This window comes from Thermobia domestica, chromosome 10, assembly GCF_964235325.1.
Source record: "Thermobia domestica chromosome 10, izTheDome1.hap1.1, whole genome shotgun sequence".
Classification (NCBI taxonomy): domain Eukaryota; kingdom Metazoa; phylum Arthropoda; class Insecta; order Zygentoma; family Lepismatidae; genus Thermobia; species Thermobia domestica.
Window position 1 is genome coordinate 86,927,361 of NC_137463.1, and position 26,556 is coordinate 86,953,916.

General features: G+C 35.3%; 1 long non-coding RNA gene across 2 annotated transcripts in view; it reads left to right on the forward strand.

Annotated features, from left to right (window-relative positions):
• The first annotated feature begins 490 nt into the window (after positions 1-490).
• The window catches only part of LOC145662021 (uncharacterized), a 62,693-nt gene continuing 36,627 nt past the window's right edge, over positions 491-26,556 (forward strand). Inside the window, exons 1-4 of one of the 2 annotated variants that reach the window (XR_014126951.1) lie at positions 491-592; positions 2,450-3,906; positions 8,010-8,120; positions 12,161-12,639. This is a non-coding gene — a long non-coding RNA (uncharacterized LOC145662021). Of the gene's footprint in view, positions 593-2,449; positions 3,907-8,009; positions 8,121-12,160; positions 12,640-26,556 lie in introns of those variants that run through there. The other variant, XR_014126950.1, reaches the window with a different exon arrangement.

Genomic DNA, 26,556 nt, shown 5'->3' on the forward strand with positions numbered 1-26,556 from the left:
GATGTACTCCAAAAGGAAGAAGTCCAAAATGGTAATGTGGATATTGATTTCCATTGCTTACGTTTGAAACAGACCATTATGGACTATAGAGGTTCATGTCACACTCGGGGTTTACCATATGGTAATGCTTCACCTCACTTCCTGTCGATAAAAATGTTCCCGTCCGTGTCTTGATAGTACTATATAACAAAAAATCCTTGTGCAATACATGGTGAAAATGTCACTGGATTTTACAGCCATGTACTACCGCACACACTACCACACACTTTCCTGAATCAAAGCATTTTTTTTGCAGCTACACTAGTAGTACCGCCAGCACCAAATTCACTACGGCTTTCGAAATACTTAGCTAACCAAAAGGTTCGTGTTTTGAAATTTGTAGACTATTTAAAAACTGTTAAAATTCGAACATGTATTATTCTGAATTTTTATAATAGTAATTAAATTGCTTTGAATTGCATGCCAGTTATTATTAATTTAATTTATTTTCAGGTTATGCTTCGCTGAAACATTTAAGGAATGTAATTCCTTCAACTGGCGAAAGAAACTGTCTTGACCCGAGTGGGTTACGTGCATTGCTTAGGCAGCTTTGGTAAGCTCCTTATCAAGTAGAATAAAACAAGTGTGTTTCTTCTATTGACCTCTTGATTAAAGTACATTTATTTGCAGGTTCATATAACAGTGGCGATGTCATCAGAGAAAATATGTTGAAGACATCTTGTCCGCATTAGCATATCGAAAACATGAAAACCAAATTCCAATTGATTATCCAGAGAAGAATTTACATTTTAGTTTAATGTCTCTTTTCAGCATTGAGTCTATAAATCATGTAAAAAATTCGATGGGGCTCGAATCAGTGCAGAGGTCCGTGGTTATACGGTTAGTGTACGCGCTTTCGGTACAGAAGATTTGATCATAGACTGACTATCCGTGAAACTGCGAGGGAGTTAAATATTTCCATCCACTCCAAGTTTTACCAAATCTTACAAGACCTAGACGTGTATTGGCAAAATTCGTGCCAAATTTTCACATAGAACCAGGACATTCATGTCAACATTAGCAATCGCCACACAAGAAAACAATCGCCAATAATTTAACAAGTCTGGCCAGTATCAACATAAGGATGAATCATGGGTTTACGGTACGGAAAACCGAACTAATGTCATCCCAAAAAAATGAAATGAAATCTTTGGGTTTTACGTCCCATGCCGGTTAGGCTAAAGAAGACGGTGATGATGAGTAATGAATGAAATGATGGAATGAAGAAAGTGGGAAGAAACGGAAGAACCCCGAGGAAACCCACGAACACGGTGTTTGTCCACCACAAAGTCCACTTGGCGGGGACTGCGATCGAACCCGTGATCCCAAGCACCAGAGGTGAACATTCTACCACTGAGCCACCGCAGCCCCTAATGTCATCCCATTGGAAGTGACTTGGACAAGAGTATCTGCAGGATTCTTTCCAAGGGGGAGGCAGGAGACTGACACAAGCGAAGTCTCCAATGTAAACGCTTTGATGCATATGTTACTTCATGTAAAACAATTATTATTAACGCATTACATAGGTTTATTAACTGGAGTAAATATATTAAATACTGAACTGCAGTAAATATATTTTGACATGTATTACGAAGAACCGAATCCTTTTCTAAAATCCAGAGGGGACCATTGGCCCCCCTTCCTACTGAGGGCGCCAAAGCCGACAGAAGGAATACGCTTAGTTTTCTATTTTTTCCGTACTGCGTACTAGCCCAACTACAACATTGGGTGTCGTAACTAAAAGAATCTTTTTTCCGACAAACAAAGGTTTTAGTCTCCTTTTAAAATGATGACACTAATATTTGTTTACAATTAGTTAATGTACTTGGGTTGTTTTGAATATACTTCCAACCAACTACCATATTTGAATGCAAAAGACAGTATTTAAGAATTGACAAGACTTTGATATTATTTAATTTGAAATTATGGGTGATTCGTGCGTTCATTATGGGTGATTCGTGCGTTCTCTCTTGCTATCAGAGATTTCGCACAATGTTAACTGTTAAATGTAAATTATTGCTGTTGTTCATTTTCATTAGATTTTTAGGTTAAAATTATGAATATACAAAATAATTAATCCAAATGTTAATAAATTTTAAGAACTTTAATTTATGAAGACTTGCTTAAATATTAGCAGCAAGAACGTTGTCTTGTCAAGAGATATTCTTGACTAGCAAAGTTGCACAGTCATCAATAAAACCGCTTTGATATATTTTATTTATTGATGAGCCATGTAGTCTTAAGTATAATCATGGAATAAACAATCCCCAGCTAGTAAGTCAGTTCCATTACCATTAAATAATACCGTTAATGAGACCATAGCAGTAATGGTACCATTAATTGATAGACAATATAACTGAAATATCTATTTTAAGATGTGTAGGTTCTTTAAAGCGTTCTGTCTTTCCAGGCAGATTCTCATTCGTCAGATCTACCAATCAAAGGTCTTTGGATCCAGATACAAATGTAAAATCCTTAAGGAATCAAGACGGATGGAAGAAGTTGCATGTGTTTTTATTAAGTAATGGATCTAAACTTACCTATGTTACATTCTTGATATTATGCAATGAAAAAAAAATATTCTTTGTGCCATGAGTACCAAACCAACGGAAGTAACTTGTGATGCAGAGGGAAACTGTGTACGTATAGTCCTTAATCATGTCTTCAAGAAATGCTTCGGTTGGATGATTAAGGGATTAATATACAGCCTAACTTCAAGTTATTGGAAGAATTTATTAAGATACATTGAAAAATATAGTTTGATAAAGGAAATAGCTTCGACAAGATCATGAATAATATAATGGACATATCTATGAAGTAGATGCAATAATTCCCTGGTTCTGGAATATAGTGATCTTATGTGCTTCTAATATTTATTTTAAATCTTGGTTCATTTTAAGACGAAGTTAATAACTTGTGTCTTTTGTTCATCAGAAGATTACAACGGAATTTAATTTTGCAGAAGAAACATTTATTATAAAAGTATTATTCGCAAAAAAACAGTTGTACTTCTATTTTCAAAGAAATTAATCAGGTTTAAAGAATCAAAGTCATTAAAACTTTGTAAACTGATTCTATGGCACCTAAGACAAATTTTGGCGAAAACAAGTTTGTAAATAAATGTCTGTGAAAAGTGAAAAAAAATGTGTAAACGACCAGAAGAATACAGAAAATATGAAATTGAAAAAAAATATACACGATTGATACATTCTTCGACAACCAAATATTTTTCTGGGTTCTTCTAGGGTCATACGTTGTTGATGACAAATTATAAATCCCATGGACAGCGTGGAACAAGTTTCGAGATATGATCACAATACCTGGAAAAGTTCAGAACACACTCACGCCAAGTCACAACATTTTGTGCAAAATATTTTATGACTAGTCAAATGTGATCTGTACACGAAGACTCAAAAGTTATTGAGTTTTAAATTGAGAAGAAACAACAAGATTCAACTTTTACCTAACAATCAGTGTTCTTCCAAAGCAGAGTCTACAGTACGTTTCTTACTCAATGCCTAGAGGGATCGAACAACTCCAATTATTTGAAGTAAGAAGCTGTAAGGTTTCAGGGTTTATGATCGATTGTTCAACGCTGTTTAACTTCTTCAAGACTTTGTTACTCTTTATAGTGCACCTGAGAGTATTACACTCAATATTACTGTGAATTAAGAAACATATATACTAAATCTTCAACGGAGCTGAAACATCCAATTGTTGATGTTACGTATTGGTTGTCGATTTTGCACCTAGCTTCTACTTCGGAACCGCTGTCTATGACTGCAATCTTGGAGTTACTGATTGTCGATTTTGTACCCACCTTCTACGTTGGAAATGCTGTTCATGTCTGTTTTAAATCCAATGGAGGTTAGTATGTTTAATGTTAGATCTAAACATTAATATGCTGTAGTATATTTCGCTTTCTTTCAGGACAACAAACAAGCGCTTTCAAGAGTTGAACATTGTATATATAAAGATGACCAAGAAAGTTCTGTCACTTTTGTGGAGGTCTGTGTTCAATTGGCCCTCACACAGTGAGCTGAATGCGAATGGAGATAAAGCGAAGGTCAGTTGTCCAACATACTACCTGGTTGTGGCAGTTCAGTAACACAGAGAACTTGCGTAAGGACAAAGTGGACATGGGACCTAAACAGAACGTCATAAGAGCCTCTTTGCTGTACAAGTTCAAACTGGGGTCAAACGCCACTGCAGCGGGGCGGAATATATACCAGGCCTTTCGTGAGGGTGTCGTGACTACGCGGACAGTGCAGCGGTGGTTTATTATACTTAAAGACCTTGACGAAGACAAACACATGTACAAAATGGAGATCTTCAAGTAACAATTGAGGCGAACAGTGCCCAGACATATGAGGAACTGGGACTACAATTCAGTGTGAATGGAGAAACCATTCGGCAGCACCTCCATCAAATTGGGAAGCACTACAAGTTGGGTCGATGGATCCCATATGATTTGACTTCGGGCCAGAAGACAACACGAGCAGACACCTGTGTTTCTTTGCTGTCTCGTCTGAGGAAGGAGCCATTTCTGCACAGAATGTCGACATATGATGAGAAGTGATTCCTGTACGAAACTCCACGGCGCCGTCATCATTGGTTAGCAGCCAATGAACCAGTTCCAAAACAGCCGAATCCAGCACTACACCGGGAGAAGGTAATCCTATATGTTTGATGGACTGCTCGTGACATCGTGCATCGGGAACTGCTTCCAGCTGGTCAATGCAACTGTGAACTGTTAGCAGTTGAGTCGTGTTCAAGATAAACTCAAAACTCTGGAGCCAGCACTTCCGAATTTCAAAGGGTTTCTCCTGTTACAGGACAACACTAAGTCCCACGTGGCTAGAATGACCCGGGATACCATTCTACGCCTTGGATGGAAAACTATTGCATGCGCCATACTCCCCGGACATTGCATAGTCCGATTATCAATTGGTCCATTCCTTGCACAATCACCTTAGAGCACGACAGTTCAAATCTCTGGTAGAGGTGCAAAATGCACTTGATATTTTCTTCGTTTCACGGCCCACCAAGTTCTACCGCGATGGCCTTCCAGAACGCTGGCAGAAGGTCGCCGAAGCTGATGGGGACTATTTTTGATCTTCCAGGTACGTCTTAGGTGACATATCACTGTTCGAAGGAGATGGGTGAAAAAGCGACAGAACTTTCTTGGTTACCTTTATATAACTATTTGACTTGTGGCTGAGGAAACTTGCTGTGCAAGTTCAAATTTACCACAGTTCCCAACTCTTACCAAATTCATCCAAAATGACTTTTCCAGAAGTTAAGGTTTCGTTAAATCTGTTTGTCTTTATGAATTCATCCTATTTGGTGGAAACTGTCAGGCAACCAAAAGAAAGAATTTAGAAGAAACGAATTAAAAATTATTACTCTATAGATATCTTGCATTCACCAGTAAAAGTTTCCGTAAAATGTGTACACAATAGCATAGACCAACATCTCTCTACTGATTTCTGTGTGGTCATCCCTAGACTTAGCCAGTATTTAAATGAGATGGATGGGGAAGCAAATAGTGTTCGCAATGTTGCTTTTACTTAGCATTTACCCTCTACTGAGGGGGGACCATAGTCCTGGTGCAGTTTCTCACGATTGACGTCGTCGCTACACAATGCCATTACTTCTCAGTGTAAAAGAGGGCATTGATTTTGACTTTTGTTTCGACCTTCACCCTATAGTAATGAAAGTAACAATCAAAAAGCCTTTCAAGAAACTTTATTCGCATTGACGCACTAAGTTACATTGGTCTTTCTAACGAACGCCTCGGTAGATGATGGCCAACCCCTTTTACAGTCCTTTAGGTAAATCTATGCTCCCTGCATGTCACCACAAACTTCCAGCGGTACCAAATAGGTGGCGCTCGTACAGCATTCTGCCCTTATTCTTTTGCTCAGTAATGTAAATTGCATTCAGACTGGCCTTGTGGATAGTTTGCAGTTTCAATTTATGATGGATCATACGACTCAGTGTGATTGGGCCACATGTAATCATCGTTTGACCGTAACATGCTAAGGTAATGAATTCTTACACGCAGCCATATTCTTGGTCTTCTTTAGCACAGATCTTGTGAGTTCCACTGATGTCCTCTTTGGATGCAATTTCGTTGATTATATGAGTTGCTAGAAAGTATACTGTATATAACGTTTAATTAAATCACTGGCAGTGGATTGTCTCATTACAAAGCCATTGTTCTATTATTATACTGTTCTATTATGAGGGAAAAGCTAAACTTTCCATGGGAAGGAGTCATGACGTACTCTTCTCAAAGCGATTTTTCTCATCAGCATTTTCACCATTGCAATACCTTCATTTTGCTGCCCAAGTGAGAGACTGTTATACGTGTCCGTACAGTTTCGTTGGTCTGTAAACCCCAGTTTGGAGGTATTACTGTCTTCAAGTTGTTCGAATAGGAAAAGGATCAGCTTCTCTACTAGAGTGGAAGAAGCGAACTCAGGTCAAGGAAAGAAGCAACAACAACTATGGGATTCGCATATGCTGATAACACATTCCCTAACCTGACGACGTTTAGTCAGCTCAAACTCTTCGGGACTTCGTGAAATAATAAAGTTAAGTTTAAAGTCAAAGACATAGATGTAAAGAGTGCCCCATAATTATGTATGATGATATTTCAAAAACTGCGGTAAAGAAACTAGCAATATAACTTGAATATGAAAATGAACATAAATACATTACTCTCATATTTTTTTTCCTAACAAGAACTTTAATCTCTGTTCTGAATTCCATAGTCCACCCACCAATGCACCATTCAAATCGATACATGCCTGGAGACGAAGAGCAACGTTGTCATAAGCAGCTTAACAGATCCGTACTGGTATCCTGTGGAATCTTCTGTGATAGTCCCGCAGCTCGGCCAAATTGCTTATGTGATGTTGATACACTTTGTCCTTTAAAACACCTCATAAGAAAAAAAAAAGTGAGGTAGTACCAAAACGGGAGATCGAACTCGCCACGTTGACCGATGCAGCTGTTCAAGAATGTTTCGTTCAGCTACTCTCACACTGGTCTGACATAGAGAGAGTTTGTTTGTTTTGTTTGTAGAAGCGTCACATAAGTGGCGCAAAAGGACGTTGCTACTGTCTTGAAAAAGACTTATCGGCAATTTATAAAGGTAATTAAACGTGTAAAATGTAATGATTTTATTAGTGGAAAAATGATAAAAAGTAATAAGATGAGTACAAAGGTATATGACATATACAAAGTAATAAGTATGATAAAGTAAAAAAATACGTGAAAAAAAGTAATGTCACAATCGGGAAAAAGTCAAATCAGGAGAGAAGTATGACACAATAGGGTAAAGGTCAAAATCGGGAGAGAAGTTAGAACAGTTAAAGAGGGCTGAAGGCCAAGATGAACAGGGCAAAAGGTAGAGAAAAGTGGGAGTGTAAAATGAATGGAAAAAAGTGTTGAAAAAATAAGGGAATGTATGAACGTGTAAATGGAAAAAAGAGTGTAAGTGTAGTGTATGTATATAGAAAGGCCCACTCAACTCTCGTCCTCACAGAGTACACAAAACACGATCCATAGAGAGGGTTCTATGTCCAGTGACCGTCATAGCAACTCTCAGACTACACAGTGTTGCCATATCAAAACTTTTAGTCCAGAATTACAAATGCTACAGTCAGTTAAATGTCACATTATTAAGGGCCACCCTTTATTGTCTTTTACGCGTAGATAACATTATAGGCATATATTTGAGTGAAAGTTATTACTGTGGATAATCTCGCTCTGTTAGTTGAAATCTACAGTACTTAAATTCTCAATTTTACAAGTGAATGCAACAGATTTTCCAAAATTCATTTCAACTAATATTGTACACCTGAGTCTAAGCTAACTACCCATATTTTGTTATTTAGGGTTTGTCTATTAATTAGTTTTACGGTTTACATCTATTAGTTATTATCCTTCATTCTTTTCAGGTTTTAGAAATCTTCGATGTCACTAACTATGGTTAAATCATCTTAATCTTGACAATTACTTTGAAATTCAACATAAAGAAGAGCAAGATGTATCTCTTCCCTCTCAAGAAAGTAAGTTTTTTTTCTTTATCTTTGCTTAATTGTAGAGATTCCTTCTAGTTCCGTTAAATGTCAAGTTTTGATTTGGATTACAAGATGTACAATTTTGCGTATGTTTTCGAAATTATATTCTCAAGGATCTCAGTGCGATATAAATATATTTCTATTAACAATTTGATAATTTGTCATGTTCACTTCTAGCCAAAGGGCCATCTTGCATGTCTTTCATAAAATGTGGTCTCGGTTTCAACTTCTGGAATGAAAAGAAATCTGGTGTTGGCCCACCATTGTCAAGCAATTGAGGTCATTGGATTAAGAGGTAACAAACTCCATCCTATACAGAATTACACAATAACCAAGGGATGCAAAGAGCTAACCATACACCAACTAAAATCCGTCTTTTGTATTGGAATTCGGCGTTTCTGCCAGCATCGAGGCTATATGAGACGTGGACCTACAACTTCACTTGAAATCCGAACTCCATGAGCTCCCGTCGGGAATCCCCAGGTCTCCCGCGCTGAAGACGCGTATGCTAGCCATAGCCATGAGCGATCTGCAATATCGTGAAAGTGGGCTCTCGGAAAAGTATTAGTGCCATTGCAGACGAATTCGACATACTCCCTACCACTGTCATTCGTCAGCTTCCAGCAATCGGTAAGGTGAAAAGGTTGGACTCATGTGTGCCATATGAGGATCCTCATCTGGAGGTGTGCAGTACTCTGAGTGTACTGAATGACTGGGAAGGTTTCCCGCATCGGATTGTTGATTGGATGAAAAATGAATCTGCTACGACAATCATACAGGGTAAGAACTGGTTGGATCATGACCAACGTCCAAACTGACTTCTTCAAACGCAGATTTTGTTGCTGGAATGACGGTCTGTGATAAGAATGATCCATCATGTCTTTCTCTGCTTTAATGACGGTCTATGGTAAGAGTGATATATATTGTTTTTCTGTATCAAGAAGAGACCATCATTCGAGAATGTTACAGCGAACTCCATGAAATGCATCGAAAATTTATCCGCAAGCACCCAGCAATGGCTGACAGACATATCCTCTTGTTTCACAAAAATGAACTTCCATATGCCACTCGAAGGACGGTGCAGACTCTCCATAAGTTGCAGTGTGAAACCATTCCTCACCAACCATATTCTACTGACGTTTCTCCTACCGACTACCACCTCTTCCGGCATCTCGATCACTTCTTGGCAGGTAACATTTCCTGATCACCAACAGTGCAACGTGCATTGCACACTCCAGACTTGTTTCATCATGAATGTGTTGCTGTAGCTGAAAACAGCTCTAACAAGGTATCATTTCTTCATCATTGAAATTTACACATTATTCGGATGTTTCTTTCGCACCAACCCATTACAAATATGTATATGTATGTAAGTATGTATATGTCTCTTATGACATCTAGCAAGAATGAAGTATTTACATGGTGTGTTGTTTCCATATTTAAGTGGTTAAATATGATTTATAACATTGCAAAGGACTAACCTTGTTTGAAATTTATTGGTCAATCGTAAAATAGGTTTACATGTCTTAACAGATTTAGCTATGGAGAAACAAAAGAAATATCATGCATTTTCGTTTTAGTCAGTAATTAATTTTGCTTTATATTTTAAGTTCTAGTTTCTTTTATATAATTGTAAGAGTAGTATCTTGGTCGTATAGTGCTATTTTCTGATTGGAAGCGTCGCACTTCATGTATGTGCACGTTGATGACATTATGAGAGTGGATTCTCACATTTTCTTCTACTTTCTCACCATCTTTTTCCGAACTTATTCACTTGCATCTATCAACAAAAAAATTTTATTCCATTTTCTTTCTGAAATACAGCTCATTTCATGGAAAACATCTTGGGTAATATATTAAATAAATCATTACATTTCGGTATCCAATCAAATGATTGGTGTCAAGTAATCCATAATTCAAATTCGTCTACAAGTATCTACAATGTTTGCTGGCTATCGCAACTGGCATCCTCCATTATCTAGTGTATATACTGTACCCTAGGTCTTCTTCTGGCATTCTTTCCCTGTTTAAGTTAGTCCAGCAACTTTTCAATTAGTCCATCATGGCGTAAGATATTATCACTCCAGAACTCTACTTTTTTCACAACACTTTCAACAGGAAAGGTCTTTTCTCGCCCATCCTTCTTAGTATTTCTTGGTTTGTTAGTATGACCATCTTTGGAATTTTCGAAACACGTTTCTACCATCAGATTTCAAAGGCAGTTATGCGTTTCTTATTCGTTTCGCCAGGCATCCAGTTCTCGCTTCTAGACAAAGATAGTTAGCAACGCTTGCGAATCCTCGTATCAATATTATAGAAATAAGTATATTCCATTTGCTGTTGAAGGTGGCACTAGCTTGGTTTATTCGATAGCAATCTCTCCTTAAATCTTCCATCCAGTGTTATCTTACAACTAAGGTACGTGAAAGTAGATATATTCTGTAACTTCTCTCCACCAATCAAATATCTTGCCTTTGTTTTGTTCTTACTTGCTGCCATTATTTTTGTCTTAGAGAGATTAATCTTCATACTATACTTTTTGAGTACTAGATCCATTATATTGAGCGCGGCTTCCATCTCTTGCTCAGCTTTAACTAACTTCTCCTCTTCTGAATCCAAATTGATCATCTGTAAGGATAGATTCTACTTTTTCTTCGATTTTCCGTAGAACGATTGCCTGAATTACTGAGATCGGAGTTCTATATGTTCAAATTAGATGGCAGACTTTTTTCTTTTGCGTAACATACTTCTTAGAGTCATCCAGAATTTGTGTTATCTCATATATATCTTTCACCAGGCCAAACAGCTATTTACATATTTGAGAAACTGAGGAATTGATAAATTCTGCGAAACGTTACCAACATTAGGAGCAGAGATTGTTTTTGACTACTGTTTCCTTTGAATAAACAGTGTAGAACAGAGTCACTTCAGTCAGAAACAAGTTATGTTTGTATAAAACATTCATTCAGTGCTGAATTTAGATATATCACAGAAAAGATGAAGATTATTTCTGAGCTGACGCTCTTTCCGATTTTCTTTCTTTTTTTCCTTTAGTTTAATATACTTTTGTCAACGTACATTGCATGTAAGTCAATGTGTTAACTAATATTACTGAATACTTCCTAGCATACTTTTGTGTACTGTGATAGAAGTCATGAGTTCAATTTTGTGAAATGTTACAATTGATTTCATCATCATAATCATAATTTCTTATCATATTCTCTGCTATCATCTTCCTATCAGCTTTGCTTTAAAGGTTATAAACGTCAAATGAAGAATTCAAAAAGATAAATAGATTCATAATACTGAATTGCTACTGCCTCTGACTTTTGAAATAGGTCCCTTTGCTCCTACATTTAGGAAGTCTTCCCCTGAAAAGTCTGAATTCAACATCTCAATACGTGATTCATTTTCTGAAGTTTTAGTTTTTAACTAAACTAAATGCTTCAAAAAATTATATATTCTTCAAACTTTTAAAAAAAAATGTCAAAGCAAAAGAGTTAGACCTACTAGAGAGTTCCAAAGAAGTCGAGGAGTGGCAAAGAGAATACTCTACAAACTCGAATTTTTATTTATTTATTTATTTTACATATTCATTCTAAAGTTCAACATGTTTTGGGTATAGTTACTTAACAATTCTTCCAGAATTGATCTGGCCTACTTAAAACTGCTCTTTGTAATTACAATGTTTGGGTTCTTTAAAAATATCAATATTTCATCATTTATGTTACTAAGTAGGTAATAATCATAGGGAGAAAGGTCTAGTGACTATAGTGGATTGTCAGGACATTGAAACTACAAATGATTTTAAACATCTAGTCATTTACTATCCTAATATGAAAAAAGATTTGTTTGGTAAAATAAAAATAATAAACTTATCTTTCACCCTCACTTTTCTTTCAACAAGTTTTAGTTTCCTCCAGTACGTTTCAACTACTACATCTGCATTCATTCTTTGATCCTTCTGATGATATAGTTTGTAAGCAGTTAATCTATTTGCACTAAATCTCCTTGTTTTCAATTTTCAGATAACAAAGGGTATGCAGAATTTATTTTATGGTATGTAGCTTTAATTAAATGGGGTGGTTGGATCAATGGGTGGGTGGGGATAGTGTACCATCAATCTTCACAGACTTCAAAGGGTCAAAGGTAAAGATTGATGGTGGCTGGATTGACAGACAGGGGAACAGGCAGTGGAAGGAGGGCGTTTGGGCCGCTGGGCAGACGGTCGGATGTAGCTACGTCTTTTTTTTTTTAATCTGCGCTTTACATATTAATCTTTTTTTTTTCTTGGGTGGCATCGGATTGGGTGCGTGGGATGTCTTACAGAGTCAATGCCAGTTAAATCTAGAGACATCCCAATTAAGAGGCAGGCCGGTAGCCGACTCTGACACACACACATCTACACATAGACATATACACGTATGACACCACTTCCATGCACGCAAACACACGTACATACGTATAAATATATTAAACTACACACACCCCATCTACACTGCTAGGACTCCAGACACCCATACAAACTCTCTCTCTCACACGCACACACACACACACACACACATATATATATATATATATATATATATATATATATATATATATATATATATATATATATAGTGACAAATACATATTTTGGCGTGGGAGACTCGAGTCCAATACTCGGCTATAGCATATGTGGTTCGAATCCCTTGTTAAGCTGTAGATCCACATCTCATATAGCCTCGCTGCTGAAAGGGACGCTTAACTCAAAAAATTAAAAAAAAAAAGGAATCCAATACACTCACACACATTTGACAACTACATTCACTGATAAAAATCAAAATTGTTAGAAGATACTTGTTAACTGATTCCTAAGGACTTCCAAATAAAATATCCTGATTTTTTCCAAGAGTGTACCTTACATTTTTTGCCAACAATTATCGAACACAAATATCATTTCAATCGTATCTACAAATAGTTAATATTATTATTAAGAAAATCTACTTCATTATCTCTGCATTTATTTTTCCACTCGACTTCTAACATTCCTAAAACGGTACAACGACATCAATCAATTTACACAACAGACAGATATGGTGTAAATTATTGTTCATTTCCACCCACCAAATCTCACAACCCATGATTTAATTCGTAACCCATTTTGACCGTAATTTGAACTTCCGAAACATAGTGACAACCGTAATTCCACTCGTCACTAAACTTGCTGTGTTATTCTTATATTTTTAATGTTCAATTCTCTCCCTTTTTTAATCATATACTTTATTATACCTATAATTATTTTCTTCACTCTCCTTTCTCTACAACTTTCACCCCTAAAGAATTCCCAGCTTGGTGTTGTCTTCTATTGTTTCACTTCCTTCGAAAATTGCTTTTCTATAATTTATTTCCCAGTTTTTTTTATCCTCAAATTTCCATTATACTTTTCTTTCCCGATCTTCATTCATTCCCAATGTTTTATTCGTTTCCTTTACTCTAACATTCACCATAATTCAGTAGTCGTATTGGAAATAAAGTACTGAAGATATGATTAAATGCATAAATATATCTTTCATATACTTCAACATTGTGGACCTTATTTTTAAATTTTTATAATTACTAAGATTTATTGTTTTTTAATTTATTACCAGTACGCCGTACCTATTCATACCGCCCCAAGTCGGTCAATACCTCAATCATCTCATATATCATAATTGTGACTTGAAATGTTTCTATACCTCTAGTTGTGTACTACGCATATTGACACTCCTTTAATGAACAAATGTATATGTTACAAACATATAGAAGCATTTTATTGTTCTCCTTTTTTTTCTTTTCTTTCTTTCTTTAAATGACTAATTCTATATGAAATGTGGGTCTATAGGTTAACAAAGAATCGGAACCACATGATCTCGCACCGATAACAGAACAGGAGTCTTTCGTACCAAACACACGAAAATATTATTCATACAGAGACACGTTTTCTACAGTTTATTTATTTATTTATTTATTTATTTATTATTTTTTAAAGTTTAACATCCCATAACCATGCACCGAGGCTAAGGGAGATGGTCATGATGAGACGGATGATAACGTTGGAATCGCGAAAATGACTGAAAACGGAAACAACCCGAGAAATCCATGTGCACGGTGTGTCTACTACAACACTTATATGGCAGGATTTGGAATTGATTTAGGTACCCCTGCACATGAGATGAGCGCTCTACCACTGAGCCACACGGATCTTTTTTAAACATGAATTTACACAAATACATTACACTGATATTTCCAATTACGCGCACTCTAGCTCTTTAGATCGCAAGTAAGAGGGAATACCCAAACTATCCAGAATTGCAACACAACTTGTACGCGTTTTATAGTTATGGAACGCACGTCACTATCGAAGTGGCGTCATCTGTGGGGAGCTGGAATTGTTTATCTTTGGTGCTGCTTTGTATGTGTTCTTGCTTATAGCGTCCTGTGATTATTATAATGTATGGTTACGAGTAGTGAAGAGAGTGATTGAAATTTTACTTTTTGTTGGAGAAAACTGCAGCTGAGCTTTGTTATCCAGTAAGCAGAATTCTTTGAATAAATCACAAGTTTGTAAGTGTTTCCCGGTTCAACTGAAAATTTCCCACAAATTGAGCTCTTTCTGTGCCTGTATGAGCATTAGGACCCAACTGTGACTGACTCCCGTCTTATTCCAACATCTTATAGAATTCGCTGGCAGGCACTCCATGGCAAATTTGTTCAGTTGTCTTTTGACTATTGTCATTAATAGCCTGTGGAATTTTTTCAATGACTTTTTATTTCAGGATTACTAGGATGTGACAGGTACGAGGTTGTTGAAAAAACTATCCGTATTTTATTCATTGTGAATTCAGCGTAGTTCTCCTTGGGCTGCCAAATATTTCTCTCAACACGGATCTTAAATTATTGGGAACAGTGTTGTAACGCCTTTTCCGGGATTACAGGCAGGTTGTCCATCGCATCTTCTCTTAACAGTGACATACAGCCTTCTTTCTTATTTTACTCTCTTTTCCCACTTATACGGGGTTGACATATTTTATGATTCGCAGCCATCTTGCTTGCTCCCAAACATAATGTACTATTAACCTCTTTTCTTTCAAGTAGGTAGTCACATAGTTTGTCCATCTTTTTCGTCTTCCTCTTCCTCTTTTGCCTTCAATTTCCATCTTCCCCATACTCTTGCAAAATAATTACTATTTTTCTCATAACATGACCATACTATTTTTAATCTTCTCTCATACTTCCTTCGACACGTCATTCAACATAACGCTCTCTTATATTCTTTCGTTCCTGACCAAACCTAATAACACCATACAACCATCTGAGCATTTTTATTTTGCCCATTTGCCTACGTGTAGTTTCTTCTCTTGCGTCCTCTTGATTTCCCAAGTTTGTACTTCGTACAGCATGCAGATTTCATCACGGTCTTGTAGGCTCTTCCTTTTCCTTTGGCAGTTACTCTTTGACCACAAAGAAACCTAAGATCTACCATTTTATCCATTCCATTTTAATTCTGTGCTCTATTTCCGCATCTAAATTCCTATGCTTATTCACCATGGAACCAAACTATTTAAATGTATTTACTTCCTTTATGTTCTGTCCTTCCATCAGTTCGGTATCTTCTCTATCTCCTCCAAAATTCATATATTGAGTTTTCTTCCTACTAATTTCTAATCCTGTTCCCCAAAGTCTTCTCCACTTTTCTAGTTGCTCTTCTAACTCTTTTCTCTTGGTATTATACAAAACAATATCGTATATTACAAACGGCATACACTAATGTGGTATGTCTTTAATACTTTTCACATAGGACATCCGTAACCAGATTGAATATGTATGGGCTAAAGGAAGATTCTTGATATAATTCGACTGACAGGTATCCAGTCCTTGTAGATTATGCTGCTCTTGATCCTTTTCCTAGCTTCTTTATATCTATCAAGGGCGAGACGAACATATTTTTCTGGTACGCTACTTCTCATGCATCTTCAAATCTTTTAACATGATACTTTGTCATAATTTTTCTCTAGGTAGATAAGCACTACGTATATATTTACTACTTTTCTTTCATATTTTTTCACCATTTATCTAATTGCAACAATGGCATCTGTTGTTTCCTGACCTGGCATGTATCCGAAATTCGAATTGTTCCTCCCCTATCGATGTCTCCTTGCGAAACCGTTTCTCAATGAATTTTTCCAAAATCTTCATTGTATGGAACATTAGCTCTATAATTATTGCTATATTGGATATCATCCTTCTTAAAATTAGTATTATTATATTATCTCTTCATTCTTTGGATATTCTTTCTTCGGCAAATAACTCTTGCATCAGATTTAACAATAGATCTATTCCTTCTTCACCGTAGCATTTCTATACTTCCAAAAGTATTTCATCCGGCCCAGTTGTTTTGCCTATTTTTCATTATGCTACCGTTAATATTATATTACTTCTTTCTTTATGTTGTCTGTAACTCCTTGCTTTGATACACCGTTCTTCATCATTTCTCTCTAACTTTTCTTCATTTAACAGCTTTCTATAGTAGTTTTCCAAACATCTTTTGGTTTTATGCTCTTCATGTAGTACTTCTCCTTTTTCGTATCTTATTTGCATCATATTGAGAGGAATATTTTATTGTTTGTCCCATGCTCTGATTATCCGTAAAAGTTTTCTTTTATTTTTACATTTTTTTAAAAATCTCTTTCTAGTATTACCTTCTGCAAGAGAGAAAATGTATTTAGCTCTTCTTTGTTCCAATTTTATATGTAACTAACTGCTTTGTATTCATTTGGAAGAACGAATTACATAGCATAATCAGATGCTACTGCAAAATTTAATATTCCCTCAATTCTCTATTATTTTCTCCAACATTCCAATCATTCTGGAACCTTCAATACATATAATATAACTCCTACTCTATTATCAACATGCACGTTCAGACAACCACCCAGAATTCTCTTTCCTCTGTTGATAAACTAATTAATTTTCTTCCCAAATCATCCGAGAGAGCGTCCTTTTCTTTCTCTTCGCATCCAACTTGCGGGAGTTAAACATTTCTTCAAGATACAATGTGACACTTATTGTTCTATCACTCCTCCTATTTACACTAACTACATATCGACTTAATTCACTACTCAGGATGATTCGTATACCATTTCTACCTTGTTGATTTGTTTCACTATACGATAGTTTATATCCACTTCCTAAGTTCTTCGTTTTTTTTTCTCTCCACTTTATTTTTGAACACAGTGGTTCTATTCTTCTTCTTGCCATTAAATCTACTACTTCTTTCCTTTTTCAGTAATTGACCCCACATTTAAAGTTCCGAATCATATCTGGACTAGCTTCTTTAATAGAGATTGCTCATTACTCGGTATCTTTCGCTCATTTCTCACAACAAGCAGACGAGGCCATTGCGTGTCGCTTACGGGAGACGACTTAGCATTTTCCGAAGCAAGATTAAAGTATGCTATAATATTTTTTTTTCAGCCGGAAGCCCTTCTTGACACTAACCCTCGCTATTTATCCGGTCTTTGGGCCGGCATTATTGTGTGCTGGCTTGCACTTCCAATAACTGACTTGAGCATTCTCCGTAAATCCTTTCCATTCGACGATGAATTTCACTTAATACACCTTCCGCTGTCTAAAAGCACACAACACCTGCTGCTCTTCTATCGACGTCACTTTAAATATGAAATGATGACACGGCTACTGTTCGGTTATCATCGTTTCTTATTCCCTGCTAAACACGTAATGCCATTTAGTGAGTAAAACGGGAGAATAGTTTTCTTAACACCAGTAACTACTCGTCTGGCTTGACCCAATTTTTCTAAATACCATAGTTTTTTATGCAATATATTCTGCCTCATTATTTATTGACTGCTTCTTATATATTTGTTAACGAAAAAAGAAATCAGATATTTTTTTGAAGAAAACATGTATTCAACTGATATAGTGCCATTTTTGAAAGCGGAAAAGCATCCTAAAGTGTGATTTAAACAAAGAATTATTCTCAAGTGCTTACTGACGGATAACTGTAGTCTTGGCCGTAAATTGTTACCAACAAAAACTATTTCAGACATCCCCTTATTCCTTGTAGTCATACATCACAATAATCACAGGATACCACGAGTAGGAAGACACACAATGCAGCACTAAGCAGGAACCACTTACAGGTTGACGTCACTTCTGACATTGGCTACGGAATCACAAGCTACAATGTCCAGTGGCACATTCTGTAATTTACAAAACGTATCCATACTGTGTTGTAATTCCGGTTATTTTTCTGTACCCTCTCATATTGTTGATAGTTATATGAACAATTACACTCACACGACACCATACCTTACCTGGCTCTCCATATGTTATGTATATTTCTACATAGCTTATGGCATTTTTATCAGCGCCCTAACACTTGGTCCGATGCCTACATTTTCATCTGACCCGATGTTCTATGGCCCAGATGTTTCTCCTGAAGTTTTCGTGCTCCTTTGTCTGTCTTCCCCCTATCCAGCCATTCTTTCAGCCACCCCATTGAAGCTGGTGGCGGAAAGCTGTTTTAAAGTTGGCCTAATAAAAAAGAATACTGGAAATAATAATAATCATCATCAGAAGAAGAAGAATGGAGGAATACTGACAAAAGTAATGGAAGGAAGAAAAGGATCAATGCCGAAGACAGAAAATACCCATCTATGAAAAAGATAAGTCATGCCGGAATAGATTCATAATTTAATGTCCAAGTTAAATGGTATCCAAAGAGAGGGAAGAATATCAGTTGCTGGTGAATGGAAAGCTGTTTCGTCAATAGAATGAACGAAGTCAAACTTTGGATCTTACAAACATCACCTATGCTGAAATATAAATACTTATATTTTACAAATAAATGTCTTTGCCTTTAATTCAATAGGTTTCTTTTAATTTCGTCAGTATATCTCTTATTCAGTGATATTGAATACCAGTCTATTGATCTCTTTTTAGTCTATTGATTTTGGTGGGGATTTTGTATTTGTTTTCCTTGAAATGAACAGGAATTTTAGCAGTTTGACTTTATTGCTTCTTGAAATTTACTTGAATGTTTCTTTTTGAACATTACATTTTGGAATTTAAGATTTAAATAGTTAATTATCAAATTTGATTTGAGTAATATTTTAATGCAAATTCAATTTGAAAGAGCATATGGATCTTTCACTAGACTTGAAGAAAAAATCGTAAAATCACATGCACTAAAACTTTTGAAACAAAATTTAAAAAAATAATTCCCCGAATAAGAATCCAGCAAATCAATAGGCTAAAGAAGAAGGATGACGAATGTGCTTACCGTGGTTAACAACTTCCTATTCAATGGCTTTTACAGGGAACGAAGAGCGGGATTCAACTGTGATCGCACATTTATATAAGTTTTAACAATAACGCTCATTTACGAATTAATTTCTTAATAATAATAATAATAATAATAATAATAATAATAATAATAATAATAATAATAATAATAATAACATACAGTTTCCATCAGCACTACTACCTATATTCACTGTCGTACCTCTTCAAAGAGAAGAAAAAAGTCTATTATTTTTGTATCTTAACAATATAACCATCCATTGTTAGAAAAATTAATGCAAATTTTAGCGGCTTAAAATTAAAAATTCCAACACTGTAAAAATAATGAATTAAATTAAAAATTAATATCGAAATGTGAAATTTTAATGTAGAATTTAGTGGATAATATTATATACAGGGGAAAATGAATCGATTGTTATGAAGAGTTAGGACTTTCAAACAAAACTGGTAACAAAAATAAAATGAAAGTTCAAATAATTATGAAACAACTTTATCAATTGCTACAGATAGAAATAGCTCCTCCTGCTGGTCTACCGGCTAGTGCGCATGCCTTTGATGCTCGGGGGTATCGATTACGATTCCCGATTGGAAAGAATTAAAATTTGAATGAATTAACGTTGGTTCGAATTTCATCTCCAACTGTAGACCCACGTCTCAGAGCTGAGAAACATCAATGCCAAACTTCAACAACAGATATTGATAAAACGCATTAAAAGATAATAAAAGTGATATGTGTATGTAATGCCAGTTTGATATCAGAAGGGTACTTATAACCTTCAATAACAAAATGTTTTCCTTTTATAAAGTTCGCGAGAGAAGGTCTCGTGACGTTTCAGTCGAGTGTATAAAGTTAGGCATACCGAGCATAGATAATTAATATTAATAAATATAAATAAACAGATACAAAACTATTGAGCTGAGATAATTAATGCATGTTACTTTTAATTGTAATAGTTCAGATTCCATTCGAATTTTGCTTTTAAAAAGTGCATATTTTTTAAGGCATAAGCATTTTTACCTATAGAAATTCTTTACAACAGGAAGCAACTTATACTTTTTTGTAAACCAGAAAGTAATTCAGTATATTTTCCGGAAATATCCTGCTGTTAATGAAAAAATGCTTGAATAAGAATTAATGTTTTTCAATGTCTGTGCAGGCTAAGTTTCCGCTTCTATTTAATTCATCCAATTCTAAAGAAAAACTTTTAATTCAATATTTAATTAGATTGGTGTATTGTATACGTGTTAGTTAATTGCATGCTTAAAATGCACCTATTGAAAATAATTTTGTTTGTTGAATTTCTTTACAGAAAATATCTTTACAAGAAAGAAGAGTATTTCCTATAATATATATATATATATATATATATATATATATATATATTTAGCAGAAATTGGAAAATTCTTATCAAATCTCTTATAAGACAACAAAAAATATTACCAAATTGATATGTGAAACAGGCTATTAAACTTTTCCTTGATAAGTATAACTATTTTTCGAATATAAACGTAAAAATTTGACTTTTTTGAATTAAAATTTTCAGAAAGATGAATTCTGCATAGAATGTTTTACATAAAGTTGCTCATTCAAAGAATTATGTGATGAACATGACCGAAGATTTCAAAGAATATAAAATTTTCTCTTATCTATAATTATCCCGATGTTTCATTTTAAAATTTTCCGAAAAATCGTTATGCACATGATTTACCTGATACAACATAAACCATTCTAAACCGTTTTTAGTAATAAACAACATGACATTACGGAAAGAAGGAGAATTATTTTCAAAACTGTAAAATTTCATAGGTGATTTTAATATTTGACAGTAAGCTTTATGTATCAGGCAGAAATTATGGTAAACTTTTAAGGTGCCGTAATTTCAGCATAATTGCACATATTCTAGAAATAGATAAAGAGATAACATGATTTGACAGTCGTTGAATTTGTCTTACGAACAGATAATGTACGTATTTATAAGATGTTTATCAAGTTTTACGTATAATCTTTAATGAAAAGTATGAAAACTGATGAGAAGATCCATGATAGTGCGGAATCAATATACACCATTGTATAAAAATCCAACAATTGTTGCGAAAGTTATCACTGCTTTAAAAGAAATCGAACATATTGGAGAGAGAGCTAAATTCTACCTCTAATTCTTGACTGATATTTAGTATCACTTCTGGTTTTAATAGAAATTTAAGGTTGAAAATGAAATGTATTCTTGAGAGATTTAAGAAATTTCAGAAAACGGTTTCTATCTGTCACCGTTTTCACTCCATAGCAATCAACATTCAGTGATTTATTTCTGTCTGTTTTAATGGGCAGATTGGAGTAGAGATGGAATATATTTTGGGGATGCACAGAAATAATAATTTACTGACCACAGAATAAAAAGCTTCTTGCTATCTCTTACGATTTTTGTTCTGTTGCGATCAAAGTTAAAAGCGGAAATGATTGTGTTACGTCCGGTTGGAACAAAAAAAATTAAGTGAGAAAATGGTACCTATTGTTAGAAAGCTAAATAATTCCAAAGAACCGCTTTTCGCTATCTGTTACTGTTTTTGTTCTATGTAGATGAATATTGAAACTGTAAGTTGTAGGGTCAAGATGCCGAATATCGGATGGTTTCCCAATATCGGATACCGAGAAATATTCCGTGTAAGGTGCTGCAGCCTAGCGGCCATTATCGTAACTGTAAACCAATCGGTGGGCTATTAGGCAACTGAGTTACGATATCTCTCGCAACATGTTTATTTATGTGGTGAAATGTTTTGTGATTTTGACCTTGTGAAATATTTATAATACTGCAATTGATTGTATTATCTCGTCAATAAAGGTAATCTAATCATATTCATACTATAATTATAATATAGGCTAAGAAAAGTAGTTTTAAACTACATGTTTTTTTGGTGGTTCGTTTCTGTTTACGTGACGTATATAGTTGAAAGTTGACACACGAACTACGTTGCCAAATATCGGATAGTACAGAGGTTCTAAATATCGGATGTCAGATACAAGGGAACGATATTGCTAATGTCATTCTTCGATTATTACAGAAGACAAAAATCGCTCAAGGGAAGAAGTAGGATCCTGAGGCTATTCTCCAGGCTGTTGCTGCAACACACATCCTATGAGCAAGCGTTCTTCCAAAAAAAAAAAATCAGAGATGAAACATCTTCTTCAGACGATTCATTAAGTTATCTTCTCTCAACCGATGCGGAAGATAGTGTGGATGACGAATGTGTGTTTTTTTCAGACATATAAACTTTACAAAGGTGGTGAACGATGGATACGATGTATCCAAGGTCTTAAATGGTGACACGAGCTATGTACAGGCACTGATCCATAAACGTGGAAGTCCTTTATGATTTTTGCAAGTAATTTAACTTCTTGGTAGATCCTATTACAGATGAGTAGAACAACGTTTAGTTACATTATAAGAAAGTAGCCTTTTTTGTTAAACAATGTTTAGTTAAAAGTAAATCTACATGTTGAAAACGTTTAATACTTTGTCAAACAAAGTTTAGTAAAAATAGATTTACATATGTAGATATTTAGGAAGTAGTCTACCGGTATTTTGTAGAACAACGTTTAGTTAAATCTACATGTTCTGTAACTTTACGTTTTCTATAGCCTATGTTTACATCATGTAATATAATATATATAATGCACAGTCTTCTCCAATTGAGGGTTTCCTTAAATCCTTCTCATTTAATTTCCATCCGATATTAAGACCCCTTACTATAAGATATTGAGCAACCTTTCTTCGAACTGAGAAAAATGCCACTTTGTACCAAAGTGTATGTATCTTTCCTTTAATATTTCTTTATTGCTTCGAAACTTTCAAATTATAATCTACAAAGATAACAGAATATTTAGAAGAGGCTACCTAGGTATATGAATGAAATACCTGTTGGTAACGTTTTTATTCTTTTTTTTTCCAAACAGTATCCGATATTCGGCACCTTTCCTATAGTAAATTCTAACCACTTCCGGTTTTAATAGAAAGTTAACAATGGAGATGTAATGTATTTTGGTAATGTATTAAAAGTATCTCTCTATTATCGATTTTCTTTAATCCTAAACTTCTCTAATCAGTTTTAAGCTAAACAAAATCGTTTAGAGTTCACTTCAACAATGAAAATTTGGCCACAATTGTTGCGTTTCTCTATTGGGCTATTGTTGTAATACAACAGATCTTGCCTAAGTCATTAGAAACCCACGATGTACCCTTTCAAGTGATATGGATGCTAATAAGGATCTTTCCATACAATGTGTATTTTCTCCTTAAAATTGAATGAGAAGTGTTTAATGCTGCTAAATACAGTTGATAGAGAGTCTATATGCCCTAAGTTTTTAAACATCCTTATAAAACCAAGGAGAGAGAAAACTTGAGCTAGCGATCAACGGAAACAGCTAGGCGAACAGATGTTTTCAAACTTTTCATCTAAAAACTAGAATTGCTTTATTTGAATATGAATCACTAAAGTTTTACGCTGCTGTTTTCTTGTGACCAAGTCTTTTCAAGAGTAGAAAAGTTGGTTAGTTACCATGATCACTTTTTGCTTATTGTAAAAGTTCATCCATCTTATAAATCAGCATTCAATTATTCAATGTTTACAGCATTGTCAAATTCATAATCAAACATTCTGAAATTTAACATAATTCTTTACGGTATAAGAATTAGGAAATAAGGCGTGTTTTTGTACTAAAGAGGTGCCATTGATTTCTTTAACCCCATCATAAAATATGTGTACTTCGTCACTAAAAGATTGTTCTTCACCGTGATGTAACAATCTTTTACATGAGTATAAACCAATAAAACAACGCAGTTTGTAAGTTGTTTTTTTTCTTTTAATAAAGCTATAAAAACATACATATAAAAATGTCATTCTGCAATTATAGATTAAGATTCCAACAAGCAAGACGATACGGCATCTTCCTCTGCATTCATGGGCGCCCGAAGGGGAAGGCAGGATGGGGTCCGGGCCCCCCTGGCTCACGAAAATATGTACGTAATATAGCAAACCACAAAACACATATATTAAATACCAGACATAATATAGCAACCATGGAGATGCCCCCCTAGAAAACTTTCTTCAGGCACCCCTTTCTGCATTCGATGTTGAATTTCTCCTCATAGATCATTGTATGAATAACTTCGTAGATGGCAAGCTCTGTATATTTCTGCAAACAAAAGAAAGACAAATTAATCAGTGTAAACATTTCAAGATTGTCACCAAACACACCAGTTAAATTAAAGAACAATCACAAGGATATTCACTAGACACTACATTCATGACATGGTGAAGAAGCTGGGCTCCCACCACGCGCCTCTCCAGGTAGCGGCTAGAAAAACACCCAATAGATATGGTGGGTACTGGAAGAATCCGGGGCGGACCAACTCAGCACTGCTTCCTTGCATTTAGTAGAGGATTCTACAAGGACTCCTCACAGAAAAGCCTGGCTCTCCTGGTAGTGGGTTTGTAGTGAAGCTAAAACGTTTAAGAACCCGTTAGAAAGAGAACACATTGGTCTTGCAACATGGATGGACGTTATGGATACCAAAATAGTCATGGCGAAGGACAAAATATAGGTAAGTAAACACGAAATAAGGGCAAAGGATAAAAACATAGCGACTATGGTGAAATGTAGAAACTATGGTGGAGCCTGGGAAAGATGCAGGAAGTATCAAAAGAAATATTAATATAATGTGTATATCAGAGAGTTACAGAAAATCAGGTGAAAGTAGGAAAGATAAAGAAATCTGAGTATGTGATGTACAGTGGATCAGAGAAAAAGACAGGGCAATGAGGAATGGGTTTTATAGTACTGAAGATCACCAGTGAACGAAAGAATGGGCAAAATAATTATAAAAGGAAGATTCAGGATTATATCAATCATTATAGCTCATGCACAGACGGAGAAAAAAGATGAAGCAGAGAAATATAAGTTCTATGAGGAACTGGAAGGATGGGCTGGGTAAAGGAACGGAGTAAAATTCAGAAGTATGACACTGTAGTAGTAATAGGGATTTTTGTGCTAAGACAGGCAAAGAAAACTTTCTGCAAAATGTGACAGAAAGTATGCAAAGAAATCTACAGATAACATTTAAAAACTTTATAAAAGATACTCAGACCTGACTCACTATGTGACAAAAGTTTAGAAATTTTAAACAATCTGAAGAAAGTAAAAAGTCACTTTTGTTGATATTTTATTAGTTATTATCAGTGGTGTTCTCAATTCTTGATTAATAGTCTATCGTAAGTGCTCTCTCTCTCTGTCTTTATCATGGATTTGGTCTCCGGAGCATGAACAACCTCATACGTAGACCTCGCCATTTCAGTAGTGCGTTAGCAGAATGAAACAATTACTAACATACTTGTACTAGGGATGAATATGATATAATAAGCAAATTTTAACTGTTAATGAGCACTAGAAATGTTAGAAAGGTAAATGGAATCGTGCATGTGGAGAGCGATGTACAGTGTGATGCATTAGTTCCAGGACGTATTTTCCCTCAAACAGATGAGAGAATGATAGTGGATCATGACTGCCATCTTGAAATCTGCCATATTGGATCAACATCAACTCTTTTTTACATACAAAAGGAGTCATGTGGGGTATCAAACAATAATAGAATTTTCTAATTAATGTAATATACTAATTAGTTTATTCATGTCTAAAACGGTTTACAACTTACAGTGCTTGGAAATTTGACAAATTTGCTGTTTGTAGCAGATAATAAATGACAACGCTGCCAAGGAACACACGAGATTCGTTTCGAAATTAATGACTCCTATTTTTGTGTTGATTTTGTATGTCCGTGCCAGATGTCGTTGGTGTACTGCTAATGCTTGAACCTTCATTTTTTATTTACAGCTGTCCAATTGTTCTGCGGTAGTTGGTGCCAGCATAGGAGTGTTCCAAAATGGAGCCTGATATGGGCGTGAGTATAAAACAACGATGTGTGATTGAATCCTCCACTGCTGAAGGAATTGTGCTGATTGAAATCCATCGACGCTTGGTAAAGGTTTATGAAGACGATACAATAGACGTGAGCAATGTGAGGCG